Genomic DNA, 8,399 nt, shown 5'->3' with positions numbered 1-8,399 from the left:
AACAATCAATGCGAATAGGGGATTCAATATGTATTTACCAAATCAAAATAAAACTAATCTACTTTTTTTAGTTAATCTCTTAGAACTTAGATACTGTACACATTTATAATCTAAATCCTAGCCTAGATACTATTTTAACTTATTCTAAAGTATATCTTAATTTATTCTAAAGACGAAATTCTTACTTATTCTAGATATTACTATATATCACTCTGTGTCTTTTAATCAATTCGTATGGTAGTTTGAGCATATGCATTCCACTGCCATCACGTGCATTTAACTGTTTGACGAGTGCATTGGGATGCACTAACAGTCTTTCAAAGTACTTTGCACTAGCATTTCGAATCGCACTGAACTTTGCAACGATTACTGATATTTCCAACGATTATTATGTACATATTTAACTTTATAACGTTTTTTTAATTGATCTGAATTGCTCTTATGGAGGTTCGAGACCTCGGTTATCTACTGATGAATCTCAGATTAATATATTGAGAACATGAAGTACTATTAATTGAATTACTATATAGTACCTTAGGCCTAAGTTTTGACTTATATAGCAAAATCTTGTTTTCTAAGGATAATTTAGATTTATGCTCTATCAGCCAATACATTTGGTTCAGTTTAAGTTCAAGTTTGCGTTTTGTCACTATATATATTTGCAACGATTATTATGTACATATTTTACTTTATAACGTTTTTTTTTTAATTGATCTGAATTGCCCTTATAGAGGCTCGAGATCTCAGTTATCTACTGATGAATCTCAGATTAATATAATGAGAATATACTATTACTTGAATTATTATATAGTACCTTAATAGTATCCTCTTGTCTGTGTGTCTCTCTATATCCGGTAGTCTAGATTTGACCGCTAATTCACTAGTTTGTAACTCCTGCAATCTTTTAAAGAATGGATGGTATATGTAGAAAAAAATGGCCTAAAATTTAGAACTGTAGACCAAAATATCTCCTTAAATATCTAGGTTGCAAAAACTTCCGTATTAGTTCGACATATTGATTCACAATCACTCGTCTTTAGAATAAAAACTTATTTTCAAACACCACTGTACTACTAAGCTCAATCTATCTAAGAAGTTGATCAAGTTATAATATGATAATATTTTCAATTTACAATAGACGTTACTACATGACATTCATGTAAATTACCCCTAAACTACATTTTTCCACCACTATGCTAAAGGTTGATCGAATGAATTGATTTGGTTGAAGTGGAATTTGAATTCTAGAAACTCAAGCAAGATTTCGGATGCATCGTATTTTATAGGTAAAATGTTCACATTACGTCGGTTGTTAAGGGAACATACTATAGTACACTCAATAAAACAATGAACTCACCTTATCTAAATTTATGGCGTCAAAAAATCGCCGCATAAATTTTCAATTTTAATTCATTTGAGTTTTGACGTATAAAAAAATTTCATCTAAATAAGATAATAAAACAAGAATATTGTTATCAAACATAATATATTTTAACACTATAGTACATATATTATCGAAAGACTCAGATGTCAATTGAAAATGGCGCTAGTAGTATTAAATACATATATATTTTTTAGTTAGAACACTCAAAAGATGCGTGTATAGGTTTGATAGCTGTCGGATTATTAGTTTGTGAATTATAGCATTTTGAGTGATAGCAACTTTTGTCGTTTTAAAAAAATGGATAAAAAGGAATTTCGCGTGTTGATAAAATATTGCTTTTTGAAGAAAAAAAAACAGTTGAAGCGTATTCTCCAGATCTGGCCTCCAGCGACTATTTACCGTTCTTAGATCTCAAAAAAATGCTTGCTGGGTAGAAATTTTCGTCGAATGAAGAGGTGCTCGCCGAAACTGAGGACTATTTTGAAATAAAGGAAAAACCGTACTACAGAAATGGTATCGAAAACTTGGAGGGACGCTATAATCAATGTATCACCCTTGAAGGGAATTATTCTCAAGAAGACTTTTCAATTGACATGTTAAAATTAATTGTACAGCCAATTATAAATATATATTTTAATTTCTTTATAGAGCATATATACCTTTTTATGTTTAATTCATGTTTCCTTCGTTGCATTGTTTTCTTGTCAAGTTATTTTGTTATGCCATATTTATTCTTATTTTCTTCCGTTATAATATGTGTTAAGTTTTCTTAGTAAAACTAGATTTAATATGCATAATGCATTGTCCCTAATGTACTTGCCATATCTGCAAAAGAGTTAATATTTATTCCATCCTCATAATTTCTAAGCAAATTTAACATCTAAACTCATGTATATTCTGAATTCGATTACACACATATCTATGCATACAAAAGTGTCACACTCTACAATACGACTTTGTCCAGCGATATCGGAAGGACGATTAAGCTTAAATGGAAACTAAACCAACTCACATGCAAAGCTGTCTCCGTCAGACTTTAAATTGTTATTTGTTTGTTTTTTACATTCTACTTATATAATTATATAAGAAATATCTACATCCTTGCACAGCCTCAAAAATATGACGTTTTTTCAGCGTCACAACATTCAAGCAGTTAGTGGCTAACAAGATAAAAAAATTGATAACCAATAATAACACAATTTTTCGTAGTAAAGCACTGAATTACCTAAAAATCCTTTAAAATTAATTTACCTTATAAAGATAACCCTTCTTCTAGTTCTCATTTTATTGATTGCACGTAATGTAACTTGTTTGTTAGGTTTAAAAAGCTGCTACTGATTTATCTACTATGCTACTATTTACTATATTATGTTATTTTTATCCGCGGACGTATAGTACTCCTCTATAGGACAGACTAAAACTGTTACATAACATTATTGGACCATTTGAAGGACGAACACGTCAGACACATGTAACAAGTCAGTGAAAACGATGGCAAAAATCCATCAATTGGGCTTCGAATTGCTTCCTCATCCACCGTATTCTCCAGATCTGTCCTCTAGCGACTATTTCCTATTCTCAGATCTCAAAAGAACGCTCACTAAATAACCTTTATTGGTAAAAAATAACTACTTTATAATGAAATCGGTTTAGACTTATAGTAAGTATAACATATGCCAGATTAATTAAACAGTTGTAGGAATGCAACTAACTACGCAGGAAAAAGGTGTAACCACTTGTAAAACAACCTAAACTATATGTTAATGGAACACTTTAAAATGGAAGCCTTTGTCCAGCGTTAATGGAAGGATGATTTAGCTTAAATGGAAACTAAACTAACTCACATGAAAAGCTGCCTCCGTCATACTTTAAATTGTTATTTGTTTGTTTTGACATTATACTTATATAATTATATAAGAAATATCTCCATCCTTGAACAACCTCAAATAATATGACGTTTTTTCAGCGTCGCCATATTCAAAAAGGTGGTGGCTGAGAAGATAAAAAAATTGATAACCGATAATAACACAATTTTTCATAATAAAGCAGTGAATTACCCAAAAATCCTTTAAAATTAATTTACCTCATAAAAATAACCATCAAATAGCGTCTGTGTTTTATCATCATTCCATTCTTCTAGTTCTCGTTTTATTGATTGCACGTAATTCAACTTGTTTGTTAGGTGCTACTGATTTTCTCGCAACACCTGCCAGTATGAACAACAGGTTTGAGTTTTTCATTCTTTTTATCCGCGAACGTATAGTACTACTCTATAGGACAGAATAACAATTTTAACTTATTTAATAATTAGTATGCTTTAGCAAGAAATGCAGAAAATATGATGTATGTTATATTATACAAATCAGTATTCCTGCAGTTAAGAATAAGGATTATAAATGTTAATGGTGGTGACTTTAGAGACTATACAATTTGGATTATATAATCACGAACATGTATTTATTTACTAAAGTAATTTTTATATTCTAACACATGAACATGTTAGCAGTTTTTCTAAGAGAATAAACAAAATGTTTTACGATGTGTAAACTGATCGATGTGTTTGCGTGGCGTATAAAGTTCAATACATCCATTAAAAATACGTACGTAAATACTAGGAAACGTATCCATATTACTATAAGAGATATATTTGCTGGTTTTAAAAGCAAATGTTTAGTTTTGAATCTATTTTTCGCGTAAGATAACTAAACACACGCTAGAACTGTTTTTGCAATATGAATATTTACTTTAGGTTGAATATATGTCTGTGTGTGTGTGAGAGTAGCTTCAACGCAAGAGCGGTGATTTTTATGATGAATATAAAATGGACCAATCAGTAGTCTCGTTTTAATGATCGTCCTTGGTGATGGTTCTACGAAAATTTAATTTGAGTTTCCCAATAACGTATTGTTATGATAAGAGACTAGCCGTAAGTCAGAGGGATCTAGATCTAGCTAATATACTTGATACTGAAGCATTTCATATTAATTTTCGATTATTTCCATTATAGTCTCTATATTCACAAATTCTAAAGCAAGTAATGCTTTAGTTTTGTGTTGTGTAAAACATAATAGAACAGGTAAATTGAAAAGTTTCCGACCTACCATAGTAAAACACATTTTTTAATTCAACATAATTCCCTTCAAGGGTGATACGCTGATTATAGCGACCCTCTAGCTTTTCGATACCATTTGTGTAATACAATTTGTCCTTTGCTTCAAAATAGGCCTAAGTTTCGGCGATCACTTCTTCATTCGACGAAAATTTCTTCCCAGCGAGCATTCTTTTGAGATCTGAGAACAGGAAATAGTCTCTGGGGGCTAGATCTGAAGAATATGGCAGACGAGGAAGCAATTCGAAGCCCAATTTATGGATTTTTGGCATCGTTTTCACTGATTTGTGACACGGTGCACTGTCTTGGTGAAGAATCACTTTCTTTTTCTTCAAATGCGGCCGTTTTTCGGCGATTTCTTCCTTCAGACGTTCCAATAACGCTATATAATAGTCGTTGTTGATGGTAATCAATGAAAATTATTCCATGCACATCCCAAAATACAGACGTCATAACTTTACTAACCGACTGTTGCGTTTTGTCACACTTTGGAGCGGGTTCATCGCGTGCAGTCCACTCGGATGACTGTCGATTGGACTTCAGAGTGAAATTATTGAACCATGTTTCATCCATTGTCACATATCGGTGCAAAAACTCGGGTTTATTACATTTGAGCATCTTCAAACACTGCTCCGAATCATCAACTCATCGTTGTTTTTGGTCAAAAGTGATTCAAAACTGATCAAAATTGAATTTTATACGAGAACATTTTCAAAATGGTAGCAGTACTTTTGCCGCACCTGTTATATACCAATAAATTAGATTTTCTAAATAGGGTTCTTTTCTTTAGGATACGTTCCTTCGGCAAAGTTTTTCTTCAAAATTTATCCCTAAGTTCCTTTAGCATGGTTATTGTATGATATTGACAGTTCGGTTATAGGTGAATTCAATGTGCACTCATTTACTTTCTTTGACTTTTATTCCCCATGTTTGGGTCCACTTATTTATATTATTATATAAACATAAAATAAAAGTGTTGCATATTTCTGGTTGCTTCTTCGTTATTTTCACCAGTAGAAGTATCGCAGTGTCCTCTGCAAATGTAGCCATAGTAACATTTTTTACTTGTAGTATATCATATATATATAAAATTGGTAAAGAACAGGGCCCAAAACAATACCTCCTTGTACATCTGATTTTGTTCCATTCATTGTTGAGTAAGCTTCTTTTTGTTTAATTCCAAACATCATTGCTGAGATATATGAGTCTAAAAGCACAACCTATTGATTCGATAACATTTTATGGAGTTTATTGAAGACTTACACTACGTTCAAGAAATAGTTTATAAGTTTTTCAATAATGTCTGTGATCTTTTGTACTAATTGTTGGATGTCTGTTCATAAAACTAAACTGACGTGCAGGCATTAGATTTCTTCTCGCTATGAATTATTAAAATAATAACAATTTTAGTTATTGTTTGTGGGACACTATAATTGAGAGCTCATGCCATACAAGAAATATAGTGTTTCAAAATGTCTAGCAAATTACTATAAAATAATGCTAAAATAGTAAAAAATGCACTTGATATAAGTACTGATAGAAAAAAATCGTTATAGGAGAAAAACGTGAATATATAGGGAAACCCTTATACGGGTAGTTCTGTAACGCCTGTTATCTTCTGCAAACATTGCACCATCTGATTATTACTTGTTTCCATTGGTATAATACTAGTTTTCCTTAACGTTGAATTTGCATACTGTTTCAAGACTAAATGGACAATGGACAATACTTTGAATTATGTATATACAATTTTTTATTTAAAAAAAATGAAAAAAGTTGCGGAAGCAAAGTTGTACACGTGTTATATAACGCAGTGTCATGAACATAACTAAACAATGATAAAGAACAGATACACGTTATATAACGAGTTTAACAATATTCTTTGACATCGTTCTACCTTATAGAACATACAAGCTTATTCTCTTGTTACAAATACTGCAGTTAGGTCTTTAAATATGATTGTTATTTGATGGCAAAAATAGTCTCGATTGATTTCACTCTACTTTCACCAAACCAAAACCACTTTTTGAGTCTTCAATAACGGAGAGTGGCTGCATATCGAACTATTAGATAAGAGACAATAAATGCAAACTATGTTAGAAGAATAAACGAATAGTATTTGATTATTTTATATTTGAACTTGAACTTACGTGGAAAGTTGTATATATATCAAGTCATCTCAATTTAAGAGGTCAAAACGTCACAATATTTCCGCATTCAACTTTGACTTATAGTTTATTTATTACATTTTATATATTACATTTTAACTCCAAATAAAATAATGAAAAAAAACTATCATTTATATTTTTATTATTATAACAGTCAACTCAAATATTCTCAACAAAATAAAACCACCTTTTTTGCATAACACCAAAACTAACCGGCCATTGTTTAGGGAGAAACTAGATAGTATAATATCCCTAAATTTACCTGTTAAAACAGAAAAAGATACAGAAATACCAGCAAAAAAATTAACAAAAACTATACAAGAGGCTGCATGGTACGCAACTCCTAATAGCGCGACATATCAAAAGTTTAATTATATTTCATCGACAATTAAACAAAATATTGCTGAAAAGAAAAAACTGCGAAAAATCTGGCAAAAAATCAGATCAGAATAAAACAAGAGAAAATTCAACAAAGCAACAAAAGAGCTGAAAAGGCTAATAAATAACGAACAAAATCAAGGTATTCAAAAATATTTTGAAATCTTAACGCCAACTGATGCAACGGAATATTCTCCCAGGAAAGTAACAAAAAAAATTAAAATACCTCAACAACATAATCCACCCATTAAAATTGACAGCAATACCTGGGCTAGGAATGATAAAGATAAAACAGAAGTTTTCTCATTTTTCAATACTTAAAAACAGTATTTAATCCGTACCCGTCCGTATCCACAACAGAAAAAAATAACATAGTTGACTTTCTTAACACTCCGTTTCAAATGGATCTGCCACATGAGAAATTTACTGTTAAGAAAGTGAAACAAACAATAGTTAAAGAAATAAGTTTTGACTTAATTACTGGAGGAAAGTGCAACAAATTAATAGCATTCATATTTAATGCCATGCTAGTTACTTTCCTAGCACTTGAAAAGTGGCTCAAATCATTATGATTCTTAAATATGGGAAAAAATCAGAAAACGTCTCTTCTTATCGTCTTATATGCTTGTTACGTGTGATCTCTACACTTATTCAAAAATTGTACATTAAGGGACTCAAAATAATCGCAGACCAGAGAAATATTATTCCGGACCATCAATTTGGCTTCCGTAATAAACACGGAAAAACAGAACAAATACATAGATCAGTCCTTCCACAAGGTGTGGCACACTGTACTGTTTGTTAAAGACTGTATATTGAAAAAGCTTTTGCCCCATACGCACTTTCAACTATTGAAATCTTACATCATAGACAGACATTTTATAGTGAAACAAAGTGACGAATACCAATAAATAAATCTATATCGAATATATTCGGGTGTTCCGCAGTGCAGTGTTCTTGACGCTTTGTTATATCTTATGTATTATCGACCTCAAGAAACACTACTGTTGCAATATATGCTGATGATGCTGCGGTTTTATCATTACATGATGATCCAATATCAGCTACAAGAAAACTCCAACTTCATCTTAACAAAATCGAATTGTGGTTGAAAACGTGGCGTATCAAAGCCAGTGAGACAAAATCTAGCCATGTGACATTCACCCTTTGTAGAAGAACTTGTCCCTCAGTAAAATTTAATAATCATGAAATTCCACAAACAGACAACGTTAAATATTTGGGAATCCATTTTGAAATATCCAAAATATATATAGCAACAAAACGCAAACAGCTTGGGCTTAAACTAAGCCAAATGTATTGACTGATAGGGCGTAAATCTAAATTATCAATAGATAACAGA

The 8,399-nt window shown here is 31.4% G+C and overlaps 1 long non-coding RNA gene across 2 annotated transcripts; it reads right to left on the bottom strand.

Moving 5' to 3' along the window:
* Window positions 1-1,469: 1,469 nt before the first annotated feature.
* LOC143198149 (uncharacterized) lies at window positions 1,470-3,568 on the bottom strand. 2 transcript variants are annotated; one of them, XR_013006171.1, is made up of 3 exons: window positions 3,468-3,568; window positions 2,636-3,376; window positions 1,470-2,209 (listed from the first exon to the last, which is right to left on the bottom strand). It is a non-coding gene; the product is annotated as an uncharacterized LOC143198149 (long non-coding RNA). The 2 variants fall into 2 exon arrangements; XR_013006170.1 differs by having other exon boundaries at window positions 3,229-3,376.
* Between the last annotated feature and the right edge of the window lie 4,831 nt (window positions 3,569-8,399).

This window comes from Rhynchophorus ferrugineus, unplaced genomic scaffold (assembly GCF_030347505.1).
Source record: "Rhynchophorus ferrugineus isolate W39M unplaced genomic scaffold, kcgeb_rfMv2 rfM6, whole genome shotgun sequence".
NCBI lineage: Eukaryota > Metazoa > Arthropoda > Insecta > Coleoptera > Curculionidae > Rhynchophorus > Rhynchophorus ferrugineus.
This window is presented reverse-complemented; position numbering and strand designations above follow the sequence as displayed.